General features: G+C 34.6%; 2 protein-coding genes and 1 long non-coding RNA gene across 12 annotated transcripts in view; 2 read left to right on the top strand and 1 right to left on the bottom strand.

Annotated features, from left to right (window-relative positions):
* CTNNA3 (catenin alpha 3) overlaps window positions 1-24,673 on the bottom strand; it is a 1,779,313-nt gene that overhangs the window by 1,057,445 nt on the left and 697,195 nt on the right. The gene's annotated exons all lie outside the window — the stretch shown is intronic.
* The window catches only part of LRRTM3 (leucine rich repeat transmembrane neuronal 3), a 179,614-nt gene that overhangs the window by 80,216 nt on the left and 74,725 nt on the right, over window positions 1-24,673 (top strand). The window lies entirely within an intron of this gene.
* On the top strand, window positions 7,504-12,216 carry LOC110256885. The gene is made up of 2 exons (XR_002338961.1): window positions 7,504-8,212; window positions 10,913-12,216. It is a non-coding gene; the product is annotated as an uncharacterized LOC110256885 (long non-coding RNA).

A 24,673-nucleotide genomic window follows, 5' to 3' on the forward strand; every position in this document is an offset into this window, starting at 1 on the left:
TACCCAGTATCCCTAAAGAGCCCTATCCATCATGTATCTGCTTTTTATTTATTGTCCTCCTCTTGTACAAATATAATCACTTAAGTCTTAGACTGATTTTCCATCTTCACATTGGTCTTAGATATATATCAAAATTGCTGGTTGTAGAGGATTGGCAAACATTTGTTAAACTATTCAAAGTGGTCCCAGAAAAAGTAACTGGAGCTTATTATAATATATTGTACAGATTAGAGAAATCTTATAGCCTCATGAATATAAAGAAATTATTAATTAGCAGCAAGGACATGCCATTTTCAATCTTATTATTTCACCATGAAAATAAGCAATCAACACTTTCCCATTGATTTTTCTAAGCAAGGGGTTGCAAGTTCGTATGTAATGTAATAGCCATTAAGTAGTATTCATTGATACTGTCATTATATATCATTATTTTATAACAATTGTAAATTAGATAGGAAAGGCATAACCCTCATTTTCTAGATGAAATTAAAGCTCAGAGATGTTAGGTGAAAAGGTAAAAGTCAAATAATAAGTTGAGAATACTAAAATTCAGATCTGTCTCCTGTAGCCAATGTCCTTAATACTGCATTGGGTCACCTCCCTAGTTTTATAAATTTCTTTAACATTCAAAATTAAAGTTTTATATATGTAACATTTGCTCTGTTTATTTCAATGAGCAATTTTTAAAGCCTTTAATTCAGATATATTTTCCTTTATTAAAAGTTTTTTTAAAAATTCTAATGTCTTTAAATAATCACTGTTATGATTCCAAATAAGCAAAGGAGACTATTTAAGGAGGCAGCATTCTTAGACATGCAGCACCATTTCAAAGGCTATTCACTTGCTGTGCAAAAAAAAATCACATTAGGGCACTTTATCCTGAACCGTTCCATGACCTCAGAGAACACCATACTATATATTAATTCCTACAGGCACAGTTAATTACACTAGTCAATGGTCACAGGTAAAAATTATTTCCTTTTCTTAATACACAATTATTAAAGGTATTAACATAGTATGTTAGCTTTGAAAAATAGGGGTTTTGAGGAAAGTTCTACTGTCATAGGTAAGGAAATGACTCAGGGTTACAGCTATGTATATAACACAGAAAAGTTTTTCCTGTGTAGAGGTTGAGAGTGACTAATAGGATATCCTTAGATAGTTCTTTCTGAATATGCACTGCTGCTCTGCATGGATTCTAAAGTCTTTACTTATAAAAGCAGCTAGGATACAGGCTCCCCTTCCTAGGATGTGCAGTGACTCCTTGCCTTCCAAGTGTGCTATGATGGGTGTGAAAGGGCAGCCACAGCCACAGTTAATTTAGCAGAGTTTAAGAACCTGCTAAGGTGGCCTCCCCAGGGAGGCTACATTGCACAACTCCAACAGCTCCATCTTTAAAAATAAGGGATTAAGGACAGAGAAAAGGAGCCAGGCAAAAAAGCACTCTTTTCCTTTCAAAGCAAAGAATCAAGATGATCAATTTGTATTTGGGTGAGAGGCAAAAGTCAATAACTACTGTGAACCACACATTTAACTAGAAAAGGAATTTATTTGCCTAACATTCTCCACCGTGCATATCTCAGTGCTTCACGGATATACTAGTCATTTTCTTAAATTTATAACCACACTGGTTATGTGTGTGTGTGTGTGTGTATATATATATATATATATATATATCATAAAGTTGATGCAGGAATGGTAATAGGTTTACACAAAAATCATAATTGATGCTATGCTGTTTTGTTGAAAAGAAGCTAAACTTCTATTTTTAGCTGTAATAAGCTACTTCATGGTTTCTAACTGTGTAACTTGTGGGGTTATATAATATGTAAATTGGAAAATACCTTTATCTAGGACCCCCAAATGGTGTCCCCTTATAATATATGCTTTCTTGAAATATATTCTTTTAGAGAAAATTGGTTTTTAGATTAAAATATTAAGGAAAATTCTCTGTTCCTATAATCCTTTTGATTTTAGACTTCAATTCCAAAATTTATAATTCTGGCAAATACTTGAAATTTGTCAGAGACTTACTATAATAGATAACAGGAAAAAATTTCTAAGCTGAGATGGTGGTAATACTGTAAATTTAAAAAAATTATGACATTTTATTGAGACGGTGTATGTGTGTGTGTATATATATATATATATATATATATATATCCTTTATAAAAACTTGAATTAGTAAAGTTCACAGAGAGTTTCATTGTAGGTGATCCAAAGCCCATTTATCAGAAAATAGATACCACCAACACAAAGTAAACACTATTCAAAAATTTTCTAAATATTCATTAAAATAGAAAGATGGATCAGGGAACTTATGTATACATATCTGAGTTTTAATTCTTAAAAACAGAATAAAATCATATATGTTTTAATATTTAAATACTCTATTTTCTTTTCCATGCATTTAACTAAAAAACATTAAACTAAAAATAGGAGGGATTATTGAAATTCAGGTAAATGCTTCTTAAACCCAAATGATTATGTTGTCTTTTCTAAAAGAGCACTGCAACATTGAGAAAAAAAATTGAAAGACTTTAGGAGGTTAGGTTCTCTTTAATTACATATGTCAACATTAGGTAGTAGCCACTAACCCCATACTATGGATAAAAGGAAATTAATTCACTGATACTTCTTCCAATACTGCCTTTTTAAACCCTCATCATTACTATATTTACATTATCACATTTAGAGTATTCTTTTCTATGGCTATACTTCCTAAATTTTTTAAATCCATAACTAAATAGATTTGATGCTTACCAACTATTTAATAATCAGTTTCTCCATTCGTGTGTGTGTGTGTGTGTGTGTGTGTGTGTTTAAGGAAGGGCTGCATATTATCTAGGTTCTTTCCTGCTTCAGAATGTCACTCTGTTGACATTATATTCAGCTGAAAATAAAACTTGGGTCACACTTTCCATCCTTCAGAACTATGTAGAAATTGCTTCTCTGGCTTCTGACATTATCTGGAAATTGGAGGCCAACCTGTTTTCTCCCTGGTGTGTATTTTGCTTTTTCTCCTTAAATGTTCACATGATTGAGACTTTATTTATGGAGTTCAGGAAACAGTATCAACATAAATCTTGGGATGCATTTCTCTATATAAATTTCCTAGAACATAGTATGATCTTTCAGTTTAAGGAATCAAATATTTGTAATAGTTTTCTTTTTTTTGTATTTTAAATTTTTTTCTTTTCTCAGAATCACCAATTATACATACGATGGCTCTCTTTTCATTTTCTCTCACGTCTTTCATCTTTGTAAAAATTTTATATTATTTATACACGTTTCATTTTGTCAGAGTTTTTCATAGCTAGTTTCTTGCCTCTGACTTTGCAGTCAAGTTTATTCTATTTCTATTGTATCTAGCTTATGTCTTTATTTTATTTCAAATTTCATTTTTTTCCCCTGAACTCTGTTAGCTCTATCTTCACCTCCTTATATGGTCATGTGTTATCTTTTCTGAACTCTTCTGTCTCTCCCTAATTTTTTTTTAGGAAATATACCTCTTATGATACATGCTTTTCATAGCTGTTTTGCTTGTTCTCCTCTCTTCATATAAAAGATAAAATCCATGCAGTCTTAATGCATGGATTGATCTACTGGCCCCTTTCTCATCACTCCTCAACTCTGAATGAGGCTGGAAAATAACCAAGGAGCACAATGGGAAGGGGAAAGGGTAGAGAGGATAGAATGGCTGGAAATTAGCTGGGGAAGTTGGCAGCCACTCTTTCAGCTTATGACTCAAAAACCTTCTTTCCAAATCTTTTGTTTCCTTAACACTGAAAGCACTTCTCCCCCCAAGGTTTTGTTTTTTTTTGTTTTTTTTTTTTTTTCCTTCACTCTTTAAAGTTTTATTGAAGTATAGTTGATTTACGATGTTGTGATAATTTCTGCTATATGGCAAAGTGATTCAGTTATACATATAGACACATCCATTCTCTTTCAGACTCTTTTCCCACATAGATTATCATAGAATATTGGGTGGAGTTTTCTGTACTATACAGCAGGTCCCATTGGCCAATCATTCCAAGTAATATGGTAGTTCTATTTTCAGTTTTTTTGAGGAAGCTCCATCCTGTTTTCCATAGTGTTTGCACCAATTTATATTCTCACCAGCAGTGTAAGAGGGGTCCCTTTTCTCTGTATTCTCTCCAGTATTTGCTGTTTATAGACTTTTTGATGATGGCCATTCTGGCTAATATAAGGTGGTACCTCATGGTATTTTTGATTTGCATTTCTCTAATAATTGGTGATGTTGAGCATCTTTTCATGTGTTTTTGGACAGCTGTATATCTTCTTTGGAGAAAGTCTATTTAAATCTTCTGCCCATATCCAGAGAAAACCATAATTCAAAAAGATACATGTTCCTCTCAGGTTTTTTCAGATAAGGAGTCTACATGGATCACAGAAGCTTCCCTCTAGCAGTATGCCACTGACTTCCTCCACCTTCTCCTCTGGCAAGCTTCCTGGACTCAGAGACCAAGTGGTAGAGAAAAGAATGACCTGGTTGGTATTCCTCTGCAAGGTTCCCACCCCTACCATTGTAAAGTGGCAAGTTGGGGTCTCTTCAGGGGTCTTCTCCATTTTCTACCAGAAACCAAGCTCTTTCTAATCAAAGACTTTCAGATATGCCTTTCGGGGAATAGCACAAATTGCTGAGGTCTGAGGCAGAAAGTGTCATCTCTCAGTAGGCTTAATTATCCAAGCAGAGGCTACAGTGTTTAATATATGACTTTATAACTTGTCATTGAAGTTGTAGAAATTTGCTTGCTTCCTAGGAGATGGTATTTTTCTCTCTCTTTGCTTCTGATATTTCCAGTGGACTTTGAGGGAATGAGGAGAAGAAAAATGCTTCTGTAACATCTAAATCTGGAAGTATATAAATATTTTATATTCGATATATCACCTTATCATCAAAATGTCTGATTAGATGTAGGAGATTTCTAGCCAGTTAACATAAAAATATCAATGAGTACTCAAGGACCCAAATACTTGGCTAGGTGCAGATGTTATTACAAAAATTAACAGGCCAAAATCCAGACTCATGGAGCTTACAGATTTATAAGTAATTATACAAGGCAATAAGTGTTATAGTAACTGAATGAACACTGTACTATGAAAACATGCAATTTAATACTTTGCAATTCCTGAACTCTTTCCAAGTCCACTTAACTAATATTCATTGAGGGCTGACTATGTTAGATCTAACAACAATACTTAAGCTGCCAACTTCAAATAAAGAAACTAGGCTGAAAGAGCTTAGGTTAATTGCCAAGGACATAGAGACATAGACATAGACTCTTTCTGACTAGAATCCAAGATTCTTTTTATACTACAAAATGATGCCCTGAAAAGAAGAACTGTGTTGATCACATGAACAAATAATAAATAAATCCACTCTGTAAGCAATGATGGGGATTCACTACCTATCTTCTGTGGACCACACTAGGATCTATGAACTGTCCTCTACAGAACAGACTGTGACCAACCCTCCTGGAGCAATAGCGTTTCTTATGGATTTGGATAAATAGATATTTGGAAATATTCCTTTCTTGAAGCACAATTAGTACGTTAAGCAAAAAAAAAAAAAAAAAAAAAAAAAAAAAAAAAAAAAAAAAAAAAAATTTGGCTAAATCATATACCACAAAAATTTTTTGTATATGTATTTATATGCTTTAAACATAGGTATTTTAACTTAAAATATAATAAATATTCACTCATTTGACAACCATTTGATATAGAGCCAAAGCTTTATATTTTAGTAATGTTTTAATTATTGGAAATACATATTTTTGTAACATCCATTTTTCATGTATTATTCAGTATGAGAACATAACAGCACATGGAGCCCACTTCAGTAAATGTCTATGCTTTTATAAATAGCTTTTTTTTTTGTCTTTTTTTTTTTTGCCATTTCTTGGGCCACTCCCGTGGCATATGGAGGTTCCCAGGCTAGGAGTCCAATCGGAGCTGTAGCCACCAGCCTACGACAGAGCCACAGCAACGCAGGATCCGAGCCGCGTCTGCAACCTACACCACAGCTCACGGCAACACCGGATCGTTAACCCACTGAGCAAGGGCAGGGATCGAACCCGCAACCTCATGGTTCCTAGTCGGATTCGTTAACCACTGCGCCACGACGGGAACTCCATGTCTATGCTTTTATAATGCCCCTCTACTCTTAGTTTTTACCCATATCTGATTTGACAGGTTTTTTTAAGGTAATTCTCCTTAATTCTTAGCAATGTATTCATTTTAGTTTACAAGCATACAAAATCATATTGTATTTTTCCATTCCTAGTTTATTGTTTTACATAATAATTAAATTACATAACAAAAACTAGGACAACTGGTATAAATATGCTTGGGAAAAAATACAGCTGACTTTTCAATAAGCCTTCAAATCAGTTGTGTTGTTACACAGTGATTAAGACAATGGACTGTGGAGCCAGATTACCTATGTTTGAATCCTAATTTATTAGCTACTAGTTAGTGTTAACCATGAACAAATCACTTAACCACTCTGTGACTCAGTTTTCTCATCTACAAAATGGGAACGATAATATTATCTAACTGGGATATTGTTGTGAAGATTAGAGTTAGTTCACATAAAACACTAAAAACAGATCTTAGCAAGTGTTAAATGCTGTCTATAAATATTAGCTTTTATTACTAGCCAGTCACTCAGTGTACAATAGATGATAGTAACTGTGTTTTGCAGTGGAAATGGAAAACATTAGCTATTCTGGCAAGTGGGTTAAATGGAGGCTGTTAAGAAGAGCTCTTATTTTCAGTATTTGCTTGTTCACCAATGACCCTTAGTAGGTCATAAGTATCTTAAAAGCAGGGATTAGATCTGCTCTAATCACTATTGCATAACTAAAAAACACAGTGCCTGCATTTACTTAATATTTTCTGAGTAAATGAATTAATCAAGTTCAAATATGGTAGGATGATAAAGTTCCTACAATATGATATCAATATGACCTTATTAAAATTGGTTAATTTACATTAGAAAGATAATCATGTTCCTTTTCTAATTTGATCTTTATGATAATTTATAGCACACATAATTATTTCCATTTTATAAATAAGAAAGCTGGAGTGCAGAGAGGTTATTTAATTTGTTCCAGGTCACACAGTGAGTCATTGATGGAGCTGGGGCTCAAAGTCAGGACTCTTCTCTAGACGTCACCCATATAATGTCATTCTCTCAATGCGAATAGTCCTATAATAGACTAATCTCAGGTTATACTTTCGAATCTCCAAGAATGCCATCTCCCCTGTTGATTCCGTTTGAATTTTGGAGTTCCTTCCTCTAAGTTCAAATTCTAAGCATCTGTTTCTGCAGGTATCAGTTACACTTCCATTCATGCCTAATTTTCTCTATTGCTCTATCATAAAAACAGTGAAGCATGAGATTAAATGCGGTTTATGAAATAAGAACATCACTTGTTTAATTTGCTTTAATACCTCACCTTTGATGCATTTAACAATGTAATTATGTTAATACCAATACTACTGCTTTAACTCATTGTGTCAAGAAGCACAGTACTTTGGACTCAGTCAAGGTCGCCTTCTCCTGTAACTCAGTCTCTAATCACCTGACAATAAAAAAAAAAAAACTTACTATCAAAAGCCAGTGAAAAGACAGATTTATAGCATTTCATATAATAGTAGTTTATTGAATGCCATGACCACCTCAATCAATTTAAACCAATCTTTAAAATATCATTCTAGCAAGTAAAGTGAATAACTTGAAAAAATAGTGGGGGGGTGATTAGGGGTGTGGGGTGTGAAGGTTTTTGAGGAAGAACAAGAGCTCAAGCCTTCTGTTTGAATGTACTGTCAAGAAGACAAAGAGCACAGGGAACTGTATCCAATCTCCTGGGATTGAAATCCATGATGGAACATAACATGAGAAAAGTAATGTACATATATATGTATGACTGGTCCTTTTCCTACACAGGAGTAATGGCACAACATCGTAAACCAACTATACTTTATTTTTTAAAAACACTTAAAAAAGACAAAAGCTTATTTACACATGTAACCATTCTAAAAATGTGTCCCGTCTATGCTCTTATTCTCTTAAAGGATTCTTTCTTACATGAATGGCAACAAAGATACTGTAACTTTCCCCAAGTGTAAGGTTATGTGAGATTCATCTCTGCTCATTTACAGCACCCAAGAATTTTCACCCTCTGTAAGTTTCAAAACAGCCTGAAATTCATTGAATTGAAATAATTCAACAAATATTTACTAAATTTTGTTGTATTATCCATTGTTTCGGATACTATGAAGAATCGAGGCTTGCTTAAGGACAACCTTTACTTCCATGAACTTAAAATGAAATGGAAAATTCAGATTTGTACATCAAAATTTATTCTATGGGAAGAATGGTGTAAGCACCAATACTAGAATTTAAATAATGATAACAGAAATATGAAAAGAGATGAATTCTAAGGGGGATGATCAGTACCTAAACTTCACAGAATAGGCAGTGTTTGTTGGTTTCTCGATTAGTAAGATTTGAACAGGGAGGCTTCAAGTGAAGAGAAGAAAGTGAGTAATGACATGGAAGAGAAAAATAAAGGGCCTCAGGACTAAGAGCATGTCAGGATGGCTGATAATTGGTATACCTAGATGTAATATGATAAAAGGTTAGAAGCCTGGTTAAAACTTGAATGTGAAATATGGAAAGTCTGGAATACGTTCAGCCTTCTCTGTTAGTGAAAAGTCAGACGTTAAAACTTTTCCTTGTTTTATTTATGCAGTGTCATGATTTCCTGGGTTTTATGACAGCAAGAGACTCATGGATGAACAAGGCCAGTTAGGCTACTGAAATAACCTAGGCAAAAGTCATTAGATCACAGTAGGAAGTTCAAGTAGCCAACAAAACATTGGAAAAAATGTTCAACCTTGTTGGTTATTAAACAGAGGCATATTCAGAATGTAACACCATCTTCTCTCTTTTAAAAAGCCAAAATTTTAAATAATGATGGTTAAGTTAAAATACATAGGTAGCCCTTGTACATAATCAGTGAATAAGTTAATAAAACACATTTTTGAAAGAAATTAAATATTTTTAAAGTCACATGAAATTTTTCATATATATTTTAGTCATTTAGAAAAATTGCTAAGTTTAAGGATCATTTATGCAAAGAGTTGCTTAAGTATTATTTGTGATAGAAAAAAATATTAGAAATATCCTAGATATCTAACCAAAAAATATAAAAAAAATACAATAAAAATATTGATGGGCTCTTATGTACTTATGAAGGTTATATTCATGTCAGCTATGTAGTGATATTAAAAATGTACAAAAATAGAATAGTATAACATGACGGCAATTAAAAATGTAAGTATGGCAATCTGAAAGGATGGGAAGAATGCACAAAATGAAAATGGTTAAGACTGAAATTTTTCCTCAATATTTTGGCAATTGTTAAAATATGTGTGATAAATAATTTATATTGCTAATGAGTTGCTGAATTAGGAACAATAGCAGTCCAAATGAAAGAATTATAAAGAGAAAGGGGTAGAAATGAATAGGAGTGAATTACTGTAAGTTAAGAATGGATGAAAGGATGGAGCAGACTTGGAGGCTGAGAGTCTGATAAGCAGATAAAAAAACTTATGTAAACTAAGAAATTTTGTCCACGGAATTAAAACAATCATGTTCAGTTTTGACTATTAAGGTGCAAATAGATCTATCCTATGTATTTGTAATTGTGACATGTATTTGTGAAGAAATAGCAATGCTAAGATAGGAATCTTGGACTTTCCCTGCAGTAGCTAGTTTTTGAAGCCAAAGGAGCGGGGAAAAAATTAAATTTCAGTTTAGAACAAGCCAAGACAACTTTGGAAAGAACATGGAATGGCAATTCCATATAGAAGGTGGGCAATTTAAAAGAACCAAAGAAGCATGGTGGGAATAAATAGTCACTGTTAAACATCCAGGTTAGTCCACTGTTGTGCAAACAAAGTTCCCTCTCTCTCTCTCTCTCTCTCTGTGTGTGTGTGTGTGCGTGTTCTTTTATGAGGGAAAATTTTTATCCATATATTATAGGGAAGTGAAAGAAGCAAATTCAAAATAGAGATCATGTAAGTTGACTGAATAGACCTAAAAGAAGGTCACTTCTAAAAAGTAATTTCCATAGACTGGTAAGAATAAAAGGCAGATGACAAAGGAAATAGTAGGAAAGTGGTGAATGAAAATCATGCCTTCAAAAAGCGAATGTAGTCAGGCTGCAGGATACAAAGCCAATGCCACAAAGATAAGTATATATATTAGCCACAAATAATTTAAAATTTTTAAAAAATTGCTTAGTGATATTTTCAATGACTGAAATAGTTGGAGAGCTATACTATGTTCAAGGATACTGAAAAATGTTTTAGAAAGTCAGTTCTCCTTAGTTGAGTCATATATCCAATTCTATTCCAAAGTCCCAGCAGACTTTGTGGAAACTACCAAGCAAGTGGATTCTAATATTATTATGGAAGTGAAAAGGACCTAGAGCAGACTAGTAGAAGATAAAATAGTATGGTAAACTTGATAGGGTAAAAGGTAAAAAAAACTAAGTAATATAAGAGGAATAGGGTATAGGAGATGGAGTCACAGAGTACGTAGCTGCTGAAAGGTTTGTATGGAGAATGAAATAAGCCCATCCTCCATAAGAATTTGTCTGCATGTCTCTTCACACTGCCTGATGTCAGGAACTTCAGGGGAGAAACATTAGATTGAAACAATGATTCTCAATCGTGGAAATCCAACAGTCTGAATGTAAAACTTCTACATATAAAAAATGACTAGAGTCCATTCTCAGATTATTACTATTTAATAGAATATTCTTAAATATAAGGGATCTATGATAATATATGATTTTCTACCTTGCATGCTTAGGAGAAGGAATAATGCTCTCAGACAAGCTGATGACCCTCACCTAGGAAAAACTTCATGTGAGCATCATTAAATGTAGTAAGTCATTTATCTATATGTCATTAAGAATCTATGAAGAGAAATAAAGTCGATGTATATTGATCCATTTTAGACCTACTGATCTTCTTATAAGGACATAAAGGAAAAATTACATGTAATATGGATTACTGACACGTGCTTGGGATTTTATATAACACAATATTTAAGAAAGCATATTAGACTGAAAGATGAGGATATGTGGGTTTTACAACTCTTCTAAAGATTTTACAACTTTAGGCAAAATGATACCCAACACTTTGGCTACTTACTTATGTGATGATGGTAAGAAGTTGGACAAGATAACATCCAAGGTTACTTTGAGCTATTATTCAATTTCTACACCTCAAGATCTAAATTAGTCTTCTCCTGCTGCTGTAACAAACTACCACAAATTTAATGGCTTAAAACAACACAAATTTATTGTCTTATAATTCTGAAAGACTAAAGTAAAAAAGCAGCTTCCCCTGGCAAAGTCAGGGTTTCAGCAGCGTTCCTCCAGAGGGCCTAAGGGAAAATCTATTTGCTTACCTCTTCCATCTTCTAGAGGCTGCCTACATTCCTCAAATCACGGACCCTTTCGTCTTCAAAGCCATCAGTGTAGCATCTACAAATTTTACTCCTTTCTCACTGTTTCAATCATCACTTTGTCTCTGAGTCTGACTTTACTGCTTGTATCCATGTATCTTCTCTCTCTGACTTTGACCTTCCTGCCTCCTTCGTAAAAGGGTTATTGCAGTTTCATCATTGAACCCTCTTGAATAGACCAGTTTAATCTATCTCAGGATCCTTACATCTGCAAAGTCTTTTTTGCCATGTAAAGGTAACATCATCACAGGTACTTGTGATTAATATGTTAATATGTCTTTGGAGGGCTACTGTTCAGTCCACCACACTAACATATCCTTCAAAGTGGTTATGCATCTGAGTTACTGCAAAAGAACAATTTTCCTAATTTGAAAGAAACATAATAAAATGAACCATGTATCCAAGTGAGTTGTAACCAGCAAAGTCACTTTCAAAAAAACAGAAAATTGGCTCACTAATCTTGCCATTGCTCAGATTTTGGTAAAATACTTATTTGGAAGGGCTTTCAGAGTCAACTACATATTCTTTTGAATGTCATCATTGTTGCTTTTAATATCAGTTATTTGAAACCAACAGTAATGAATGAAATGACGTGTTTCATACTTTTCACATAAAAAATACTAAATCAAAAAAAAAAAAAAAAAGGAACCTCCATATGCCGCGGGAGCGGCTCAAGAAAAGGCAAAAAGACAACAACAACAAAAAATATACTAAATCACAAGAAATATTTTTCAGTACACCCATCAATTGACACTAAAGGTAGTTACCTAAGAGGAGTTTCAATAATGTTTGAGTGTTGGTAGCATCACGGGAATAGTATGTAGAAGTTTATTACGAGAACTTTTAGAGAACAAGACTCACTTTGCTGATGAAATTTTGGTATATTTGTATTTTAAAGTTACTTCATTAGTTTATAAGCATTAATTTTAAGCACTAAAAAGTACCCCCCATCCAAAGCTAGAAAAGTTTTATATAGGCCATATATCAACCTTTTTAACCCTTCATATCTAATTTTTTAATAAAATATTTTTCTCTTACCTGTTTAAAGCTCAGGAAAATAGGGTCATAGCATACAATCTGGCAGAAATTCCAGAGTTGTTTTTTTTTTTTTTTTTCTTTTTTCTTGTCTTTTCTTTTCTTTTCTTTTTTTTTTTTTTTTTTTTTTTTTAGGGTACCTTCCCTGGCATAAGGAAGTTTTCAAGCCAGGGGTCAAATCAGAGCTGGGAACTATAGCTGCTGGCCTACATCACAGCCAGAGCAACACCAGAACACCATATCCTTAACCCACTGAGTGAGGCTAGTGCTTGAACCCACATCTTCATGGCTAGTCAGGTTCCTAACCCACTTTGCCACAACAGGAACTCCCAGACTTTCTATATGATAATACGTGCAAGTTTTATCACAAGGGCAAGAATGTATTTTCCTTTTTCTTCCTTTATCAAAGTATAGTTGATTTACAACGTTTCTTCAAGTTCTGGTATACAGCAAAGGGACCCAATCACACACATTTCCCTGTGCTGTACCACAGGGCCCCATTGCCATCCCCCTTACAATTTGTGATGTTACTGAGAAAAGTTCAGTTTCCATTTTTTTTAACCCCTAAGAACAGGATACTTTTTGAATCTATTCTACAGGTCGACATATTCTCTAAAGTACTATATCATCCATAGCAACAGCAGCAAAAAGATCTTATTCTTAGTTGCACTTTAAAAACCCAGAGAAGTTATAATGCCGGTTAGATGGTCTTAATTTTCACTCAAATATCAATGATCCACCTGGCAGTTCAGATTCAAGAAGAGTTTTATGAAGATAAATAAATAAAAAATTTGGGGAACATTTCATAAATATTGCTATCCTGACAATAGAGCTAGTGAGTTTTATGAAAGGCTATGTACAACAAAACATAAAATAGTGTTTATAACAAGACACCAAAAAAAAAATACAAATAAAAAGGTGTTAAATAAGCAGTATGGAAAATAAATAAACCATCCCAATGCTAACTAACAGGAAAGACATTCAAGATACATCATCACATAGCTCCTTAATTATCAGTTAAAGTTACCTTTCAACAAAGAACAGTGTTCTGAACACTCATGTTCAAAAGAAGGAGCCTAGAACTTGTGAGAAAACCAATATCTTCATAAAGAGTTCCTTTCTTTCACTTTGAAAATTGTAAAAAAAAATGGTTTATTATTGCACATCATTAATTTTGATTTAAAACTTCATCTATCAGGTCCTTAGCTATTCAAAGAGGTGATTGACACATGGATAGATCTATGAAAAACGAAACTTTTGACTAAAAGAACTTCGAAACCTAAAATTGAAAAATCTTATTTTCCTCCAGTATCACCTTAACTCTGAGAGGTGATAGTGTTAAAATTAGTAACCCTGTATATCAGGGCTGATTCCTTCTTTATTGTTCCATACACAATACAGTTAATTCTGAGTTCCCAGAAAATAAGTCATGATGAAACATTTCCTCTTACCAAAATCACAAATAATTTCAAAAGACTCAGCGGAATTGAAAACTCCCTGAAAGCAGAGATTTTTGCCTTCCATTTCTTTCATATTTCTTACAGCACCTCCAAATTCTGCTGACAGAGCAATTGTTCAGTGAGATGGGAAGAAAGAAGAGTAGGAGTGAAAGAATGAAAGGAAAAAAAAGGAAAGGGGGTGAGAGTAGGAGAGGAAAGAGGGGAGGAGGAAAAGGAGAGAGCTAAATGAGTCAACTAGATCTTTTTTACTTCCTGAGTGGAAGTTACTGAAAGTTTTACATCTGACATTCAACTGACATTCATCTGAAATTGGTATTCCTGAATTGTTTTAATGACTCACTTAGAAAATATCAGATACAGCTATTTCTGTCAATGATACTGACTGTCTTCTGCTTCTTTAGGACATTTTCGTATAATTGTTTATAGGTACTTCTCACCGGGTTAGCCTTAGATATATAACAAGTCCATGAGAGTATGCAGAAAGAACACATTTTCTTTTTTCTTTTAAAAATTTTAAAATTCACACTGATAGATATCTGCTTTTTGCTTCTGAAAAATAAGCTCTTAAACAAATGTCATAATGATGATGATGAGGAGGATGAGGTCACTTTATATTTGTATAGCACTTTGTGGTTTATGAAACCTCCACCACGTTTTTTTTCCATTGACCCATATAACAATCCTGTGAAGCAAGCAAAGTAGTTGGTATTAACTGTATTTCAGAGATGAAAAAGATGAACTGATATCCAGACCATGGCATAGCCAGTATTCATTCTCTTCTGATCCTGAGACACTTAATTTTTCCCTCATGATAGAGTGTATGCTGCACTGCATTGGATAACTTTATATGGAGCCCACTCTTTTACTAAACTTTTCTATATATTCTTTCTTCATTTGTAAAATGTAAACATAATGGCACAAGCAGGGAAGTTAAATTTGGTCTTAAAAACAATTTTATTGATTAACTCAAAAGCTGGAAATCAAATATAGAGACTAGGTATTACCCACAGCTTGCATGACTTCTTGTGTTTAATGTTGTTGGTTTTTTTTTTTTTTTTCTGGCTAAAATTTAGGATTTGCCAAGCAGTCTTTATAGACTAAAAAAAAAAAAAATAAAATAAAACAAACCTAGGAAGAAGCACTTGGGAGTGAATAACATTTGGGGAACCAGGAAGGAAAGACTCCAGGCAAAAAGCCCTTGAAGTTGTAGAGACATTTTGAGGATATAATGTAGTTATTTCAAAGAGCATGTGCAATGGCACAGAATTTGCCAGCCCAAGAAGCAAGTGAGAGATAATTTAAACAACAAGCTATATCTACTTTTTAAAATATTCTCGAAGTTCTTTTCCCTTAATATTTAGCAAACTATGTTAGGATATACAAAATCTAAAACAATTCAGATCTTCTAGGAAAAGTGGAAGTAAGCTAGTGAAGTAATTTTAATATTTTAAGGCTTCTTCCCAAACATTTTACCAAAATTAATTAGATTAGAAAGAAGGGTAGATGGTTAGCTCTTTAATATAAAAATACAATTAATGAGTCATTTTAACTTTTGGGTGCAAACATAAGGCAAAACTCAACTTCTCATTTTACCACACACTTAGAAAATAGGCAGATACTTTGAAAATTGTGGCAATCATATTCCAAATCAGAGATACTCAGAACTCCCTGTTAAGGATTCTTGCTGTACATTCCATTTATAAATCAGGAGTACATGTGGGTGCAGGAGCACACTACAGTGAGTTCAAAAGGTGTACTTTGCCTATCACTGATATTTTCTAACTTCCCTCTCCTGTTCCACTTAATCACATCTTTTATTAGCTTGCAACTTCTGTCCAGGCCATTACTCTACTGGCTAAATTTAACAGCTCTTTGAAAAGTTTTACTTATGCCCTAGACTAGCCAAATAAAATGTAAATTTTTTAGTTGAAATAGCAGGTTTCAAGTAAGCAAACAAAGCAAATACACTTGGAGACCATTCCACTTATAAGCACAGAGTCACAGATATTTTGAAGCTGGTTCAGACAGAGCAGATTGACCCACGGTGGAAAGAGCTGTAAAGAGCTGTTAAAGCAGAGGTTCAGTGGTAAGGAACCTGACTAGGACCCATGAGCATGCGGGTTAGATCGCTGGTCGCGTTCAGAGGACTAATGATCTTACGTTGCTATGAGCTGTGATGTAGGTTGCAGATGCAGCTCCAATTCGACCTCTAGCCTGGGAACTTCCGTACGCCACAGGTATGACCCTAAAAAAAAAAAAAAAAAGGAACCGTTAAAGCAATTTGCATTTGGTCCTGGTCAAGGGAAATTTTACTTACTATTTCAGGGGAAAAGTGGTGAACAGCAGGTCTACAGCTACTGTGGGTAAAGCATGAGCACACAGACACACACACAAACACACACACATGCGCGCGCGCACACACACACACCCGATTTAAGCTATATCACTAAAGATTTTGAACATCGTGAATGAGTTTTGACATTGGATTATTTAATAACACTTCTGAAGTTACTACAGAGAAGTTTGTAAGGGCTTTTTCTGACTATCTTTAAGAATAAATTTTCAGAAGTTCCCGTCATGGCTCAGCAGAAATGAATCTCATTAGCATTCATGAGGACGCAGGTTCAACCATTGGCCTCACTCAGTAGGTTAAGGATCCAGTGTTGCCATGAGTTGTGTAGGTTGCAGATTCGACTCTAATCTGGTGTTGCTGTGGCTGTGGTGCAGGCCAGCGGCTACAGCTCCCATTTGACCCTTAGCTGGGAACTTCCATGTGCCGTGGGTGTGACCCTAAAAAAATAAATAAAGTATAAATTTTCATTTTTGAAAAACACTTAAGTATGGCTCTACTTAAGTATGGATAAAAGGACCAGATATTCTTACAAATTCAATTTTGTTTTCCTTTTTCAGCTGTCCCCTCAGTATATGGAAATTATCAGGCCAGGGATGAAATCTGAGCTTCAGCTGCAACCTATACCGCAGCTGCAGCAACTGGATCCTTAACCCAATGTGCTGAGCTGGGGATTTAACTGGCACTTCCACAGAGACAAGCTGGGTCATTAACCCACTGTGCCACAGTAGGAATGCCACTTACAAATTCAGCCTTAACTCTCTGATTCTACATAAAAAAAAAAAAATCAATCCATATCTGAACTGTCCAACAGGGTAGCAACTAACCTCATGTGTCTATTTTGACCTAAAATAAAAATTAAAACTCCAATTCTTCCATTGCTCCAGAAAACATGCTCAATAGTTACATGTGGCTAGTGGGTTCTATATTGAAAAACACAGATATAGAAAATCCTCCATCATTGCTGAAAGTTCTGCTGAACAACACTGACCTATACATATATATTCCAAATGCCTCAAAAGTACTTTTTTAAGATATGCATGCCCTTTTTTTGAACATTGTAATTGGAAAACTATTTTTAAAAGAAATATAATCTTTCAATAGCCATGTAGAAGGTATATTTAAATCATCAAAAGAGTCTGTTTTCAATGTTTAGCTAAATTAGCAGCAACAAATAATCTTGTCCTGAAACACCAGTTGGATGATTTACAAGGGAAATCAGACATTTATGTACTGCATTTTTATACTTGGCAGCTTCACTTTAACTTTAAAGCATTCTGCTCTACAGAATGGTGTTCTGTTAAAATGGTGCAATGTTTAAGGTTAAGAAACATCTGAGGTAGAGTTTTAAAGTAGTCATACATATGTTATCATTTAGCTTATAAACTTTTGAATTCCCTTTAAAATGCCTCTCAATTACAAAATGTATGACATGTTTAAAAGCTCAAAATTTAGGATCTTTGGTGAATTAAGGAATTAATCTTGACCTCTACATATATGTATATATATATACGTATACAATGTAAGCATAAATAAATGTACGTATACCAATTGATGTTGATATGCCAAGAACAAAAGAGAATAACACTGGATAATTCCACATATTTTGGGGAAGAAATAGAATAAATAAATATATTTATCTCCATTATCATTTATTAATAAGGATAAAAAAGGTGAGACAAAAAAGGGAATTCATTTAATCCAGGATATCAAGATAAGTGATTGGTTGTGTCACACTTGGTCTCTGAACCCACATCTCTTACAGTCTCACTCAGCTTCTGTTTTCTTATCTTTTTAAGGAAGAGTTTAAACTATATGACTTTTAAAGTGACCTTTAATTATGAAATCCTATCATTCCACATAAAAATAAATCCCTAGGACTTATATAACTTGTCACATATCAATATATAGCTTGTCTAAGTTCTTTCCAGTAAAATAGCTCACATTCAAAAAAGGAAGAAATTCTAAGACTCAAAAGTTTTCAGTTACAGGGAAGGGAAACAGAAAGCAAGAAGTCAGGTAGTTTGCAGAAAATGATAGAAAAAAATCATCATCAGATCTAAGAACATAATTCTTCATGTTCACTCCTGGGTACATTATCCCTTTCCACTATACACTGCACTTACTAAAAATGCATTGAATTAACTTCAAAACCTGAGATCTCCTTGAAGATTTTCAAGCAAATTTACATTGCGATATTAATATAACAAGGATATACTGATAATTAAAGACAGTAAAAGACTGCCAGGGACTACTTGGGATATTTTAGAGGACATAACATAACAATGTTTTCAGATAAGTCAAATAATTGGAACTTGAGAGTGAGAAGTTTAGAATATGCCATTTAGACTTGGTAGCTAAACTGTCAAAGTCAGCAAATTGAAATATATATTTTGAGAAAGTTAAGACTGGGGTTTCTGCTCAAAGCTAATGTAATTCTTTTATTAAAAGATCCAAGACATGAATGTGCATCAGTCTCTTTCTAGCATCCTACTACAACATCATAAGATCACAAAATCATGAAGTGGGATGGACAAAAAAGAATTCATTTTGAACAGTCCTCTTCCACCTGGCAGATAAACATGCCAAACATTTTATTTTTTACTTATCCTCATGTAATAATGGCATTTTAGTTCTAGTCTTTATTAATATTAATGAATATTTGAGCAATTACTTTTTAACCATGGAATTCTATGATTCTGAATAGCAATAAAAGCCTACGGTTTATATAATATGGTTCATAACAATATATATAACTTGTCTACCTTCTTTTCTAGTAAAATTAGGTAGGTCATGTACTTTCCATATATTAGTTCATAAAATTCTCATTATTTCCCCATGATGTTTGCCTTATACATGAGGAAACTGAGGCCCAGAGAAAGTATGTAACTTGCCCATTCACACACAGCTAGCAAGTGTATACAACCAAGATTTAGATTCTATTACTGAGACTCCAGAACTTAAATTGTTACACTTTATGCTACATTGCTTCTCTTTGTTATTTCTATGATGTGAACTATACAGAGGAAGTTGACAATATAGAAACTATTCTTAAAAATCAATTAAAGTTACCTCCTTTTACTTGATAGCTCTAATAAATCATGTTTAATGGATTGATTTCTGAAGTATTAGTTCAATTTACAAAGTTTACAAGAAGGAAAAAAGAATATGTGTGCGACGTAGAAGTTCTGCTAGAGTTAACAGAAGTATATCATGAAAGATACAAAAAATAGTACCTGCAGATATATTTTTTTAATATATGCCTAGCATACTTTCAGGTAATAAGCATCACATAGATGCTATTGATTTTTATCTATAGTTATAATTTTACATATTAAAACTCAAAAGTATTTAGTGGAAAAAAATTTTAACTTAATGAATTTTGTTACATTTATAATTGTACAATGGTCATCACAACCCAATTTTATAGCATTTCCATCCCAAACCCCCAGCCCATACACCCCATCCCTGACCGGTCTCCTTTGGAAACCATAGGTATTTAAAAGTCTGTGAGTCTTCTGTTCTGCAAAGAAGTTCATTGTATTCTTTTTTTAGATTCCACATATAAGTGATAGCATATGACGTCAGTGTCTCACTAACTTTCCTTAGCATGATAATTTCTAGGTCAATCCATGTTGCTCTAAATGCCATTATTTCTTTCCTTTTTATGGCTGAGTAATATTCCATTGTGTATATGTACTACATCTTCTTTATCCACTCCTCTGTTGATGGACATTTTGGTTGCTTCCATGTCTTGCCTATTGCATATAGTCTTGCAATGAACATTGGGGTATATGTATCTTTTCGAGTCATGGTTTTCTCTGGATAGATGCCCAGGAGTGGGTTATGTGTTCTGATTGAATATTTTGCAATGAGTATTTCATTTTTTATAATCATAAGAGACTCCTTATTTTTTCTTTTGCTATTTAGGGCCACACCTTCAGCATATGGAGGTTGCCAGGCAGGGGTCAAATTGGAGCTGCAGCTGCTGGCCTACACCAAAGCCACAGAAACCCAGCAACTGAGCGATGTCTGTGAACTACATCAGAGCTGACAGCAATGCTGGACTCTTAACCCACTGAGTGGGGCCAAGGAATTGAACCTGTCTGTATCCTCATGGATACTATTTGGGTTTGTTACTGCTGGACCACAAAAGGAACTCTGACACCCATTTTTTTTTTTATAATTTTTTTTATTTTCCCACTGTACAGCAAGGGGGTCAGGTTATCCTTACACGTATACATTACAATTACATTTTTCCCCCACCCTTTCTTCTGTTGCAACATGAGTATCTAGACAAAGTTCTCAATGCTATTCAGCAGGATCTCCTTGTAAATCTATTCTAAGTTGAGACACCCATTTTTTTTTTGGCCGTGCCCAAAACATGTGGAAGTTCCCAGGCCAAGGATCGAACCTGCACCACGGCAACAACCTAAGCCACTGCAGTTACAATGCCAGACCCTTAATCTGCTAAACCACAGAATGGAAAAATATTAAAATTACATCTATATCATATTTAAGCTTTCTGGTTTCAGTATACTGCATCTTATGTTAAAGGTATCATAAAATAAAATCTCTTAGATGTATAAAACCAACAAAAACAATCTGGCTCATTTTTTTGTGTGTGTTCCCAGTTCAATTAACTTCCCTATCAGAGCACAGTGAATCCTGGGTACTCATTTACTGACATATAAGCCTTCTACTATATATCTGAAAAAGTGGGTTCTGGTTCTCCAGATGACACTTTAAATTCAGCACACTTCAGAATTTTAAATGATTCAGAACAACCAGCTTTTGAAATTCCTTTGAACTAAAGCACCTTAATTTTTACCTAGATTATTATAAAGGATTTACATCTGTTCATAAAGCAAAAAAAAGACAATAGCTGTGTTTTTCCTACAAAGTTCCTGGAAACACATGATCTTCCAAAAAAATGTAGTTTAACAAAAAAAAAAAAAAAAAAAGAAAAAAGAAAAAAGAAAAAATCTTAAATGACTTTAGTTTTAAAGATCATTTCTTTCAAAGACATATTTTGCTGGTCCTCTTGACTTTTGAGCTGTTTTTGATATCATGTTCTATTTATACAGGACTTCCCCTCTGAAGAGTGTAAATCATTTTATTATTTATAGGTGAATTTCAATGTTCAAAAACATTTAGCCTTAGGTCTTAACTACATTTCCACACGTGCAAATCTTCCCTTATCATGGCTTATAGCACAGTCATACAACACAAATCTTTTTTTTTTTTTTTTTTGTCTTTTTGCCATTTCTTGGGCCACTCCCGTGGCATATGGAGGTTCCCAGGCTAGGGGCCTAATCAGAGCTGTAGCCGCCAGCGTATGCCAGAGCCACAGCAACACGGGATCCGAGCCGCATCTGCGATCTACACCACACCTCACAGCAACGCCGGATCCTTAACCCACTGAGCAAGGGCAGGGATCGAACCCGCAACCTCATGATTCCTAGTCGGATTCTTAACCACTGAGCCATGATGGGAACTCCCCAACACAAATCTTAATGATGTATCTCTCTTAACAATAGGGATTTTGGAAAGGTTGCCCAAATCAGATTATCATCTGTTTCTCAATTATTAGTAAGAAAAATATGTCAGAAAACAAAATTGTGCACTGTTCTGATACAAAATGTAAATAAAATTTCAGTGCTAATACACATAGTTTACTTCTACTACATATAAAATATATAGTGCCTGATATGTTCCAGGCACTGTTCTAACTACGCATAGTAACTCATTCAATCCGCACAATAACATTATGAGGTATGTACTATAATTATCCCCATTTTAAAGACAAAGAAACAGAAACACAGAAAGATTAACTGTCTTGTCCAAGATCTTAAGTGGTAGAGGCTTCAAACCCTAGAAGGCTATGTCTAGAGTCTGGACAAAGTAACTCTTACTTTCTATTACTTCTTTTTTTTTTTTTTTTTTTTTTAAGGGCCCTACTTGAAGCATAGGGAGGTTCCCAGGCTATGTCTGTGACCTACATCACAGGTCACAGCAATGTTGGATCCCCAGCCCATTGAGCAAGGCCAGGGATCAAACCCATGTCCTCATGGATGCTAGTCAGTTTCCTTCACCCTGAGCCATGATGGGAACGCCTATATTACTTCTTAAAAGGGAAAGTAAGCTGACATACTGTTAGACCAAAAGCCACACCAATGCTTTTAATTATCTAACTAGAGCCAGTGGATATGTCCTTTACCAGTAAAGCCAACTCCAGGGCAATCAAGATCACTTTCTTGACCCACACTAAAGTATATCCATGAAGTTGTTTGCTAAGCAATCACTTATTCAGTCACTTAACAAGCATAAACTGAGGGCCTCTTGTGTGTCTCACACTGTTCTAAATGATGAAGTTGTAACACCCAATAAAAAATAAAGCCAAGTTGACCTCAAGGAGCTGATATTCCTTCTTCGAATCCTTCCATGTTGGTTGAGGATCTATTACATCTTCTAGTATCCTATGCCTATGCCCTTATAATGTTTTATGTGCTCACTTACTGGCCCCTGGACATAGGGATCACTCCAATCTTTCTCCCTCCACTAACATATTCAGATTATGTTTTTAATTCCTCTACCATCATCATCTAAACTCAAGTTTTTACTGATAACCCACAAGTATATTATTGTAATGGTCATGTATTTTATTCTTTCTATACCCAATCTTTCTCTAAAGCACCTAATAACAGCATCATGATCCCCCGCCCAGACCTAAAAACTGACTTTCTGGTGACAGTATAACAAGGTTATAATTCATTCATGTAGTATTAACATTGTTTAAAATCTAATCCTCAACCAGTGAGACCAGTCTTGCATCCTACCATTTGCTTCATGTGCACTTCAGACTAATAAAACAGGTCTATTTGCAATTACCTGCTCACAACTTGATCATGTTGACAAGTTTCTTGGAAATGACATTTTTCATGGATTTCTTTTTTTTTCTTTTAATTGGACTATAGTTGCAATGTTGTATTAGTTTCAGGTGTACAGCAAAGTGAATCATATACATTTGATTACATATATACATATATCCATTCTTTTTTTCCCATATAGATTATTGCAGAATATTGAGTAGCTTTCCTCATGCTGAACAGTAGGTCCCTATTAATTATCCATTCCACATACAGTAGTGTGTATATATCATTCCCATCCTCCCAATTTAATCCCTACCCCCACAGTTTCCCCCATAAACCGTAAAGTTTGAGATATCAGTTTTTGGGGGCAGATGAACAAATAAATAGGCATTCAGAGTATAGAGAACGAGGTGGCATAAGCGTTCTAAGATATAAGCAATCATTCTGCCTTAAATATCTCCACCCATGTCTTCACTAAGAAATCTTACAAGGCTCAGTTTAGAAGTTTTTTATTTGGAGTTCCCGTCGTGGCGCAGTGGTTAACGAATCCGACTAGGAACCATGAGGTTGTGGGTTCGGTCCCTGCCCTTGCTCAGTGGGTTAACGATCCGGCGTTGCCGTGAGCTGTGGTGTAGGTTGCAGACACGGCTCGGATCCCGCGTTGCTGTGGCTCTGGCGTAGGCCAGCGGCTACAGCTTAGCGGCTACAGCTCCAATTAGACCCCTAGCTTGGGAACCTCCATATGCCGCAGAAGCAGCCCAAAGAAATAGCAAAAAGACAAAAAAAAAAAAAAAAAGTCATTTATTTCATGAATCCCTCACTGAGCCCACTAGTTAGACATAAATCTTTCTATTCTCTGAATAGTGATAGTTCCTTCTACTATCACCTGATGCTCACCTGTATTGCATTGTCTATGCGTATTCCCCCTCCTAGACTGTCATATAACCAACAACAAGGGCAATCTCCTTAGCCATATGTATGTAGCATAGTCTGTTAAATGCTGTCTGAACAAGTAAAACTATGACTAAAAAAATCTTTGGGCCATGAGTATCTAGATTTCTTGAAAACATGTGTGTAACATTATCACATTTACTGTTATAAAAATATCACATGGCAATGGTTTAGAAGGAAGTAAAACTGAAGCTAAGGTGTTTGACATGCCTTTATATTCATGTTCTTTATTTAGGCTTAGGTTCTTTTGCAGTTTTTTTCCCCTGCTGTTGTGGTAGATGTTAGCATTTTTTTAAAGTAATTGGAAAATAGAAGTCAGAGAGAAATTAAGATATTGGGGATACCTCACTTGTTTTCCAGTGTGAGTCAGTAAACTCCAACTGAGAGCACTTTTTGACATACAATTCCTAAGTTCCCATCAGAAACTTTGACA

Source organism: Sus scrofa, chromosome 14 (assembly GCF_000003025.6).
Source record: "Sus scrofa isolate TJ Tabasco breed Duroc chromosome 14, Sscrofa11.1, whole genome shotgun sequence".
In the NCBI taxonomy this organism is placed as follows: domain Eukaryota; kingdom Metazoa; phylum Chordata; class Mammalia; order Artiodactyla; family Suidae; genus Sus; species Sus scrofa.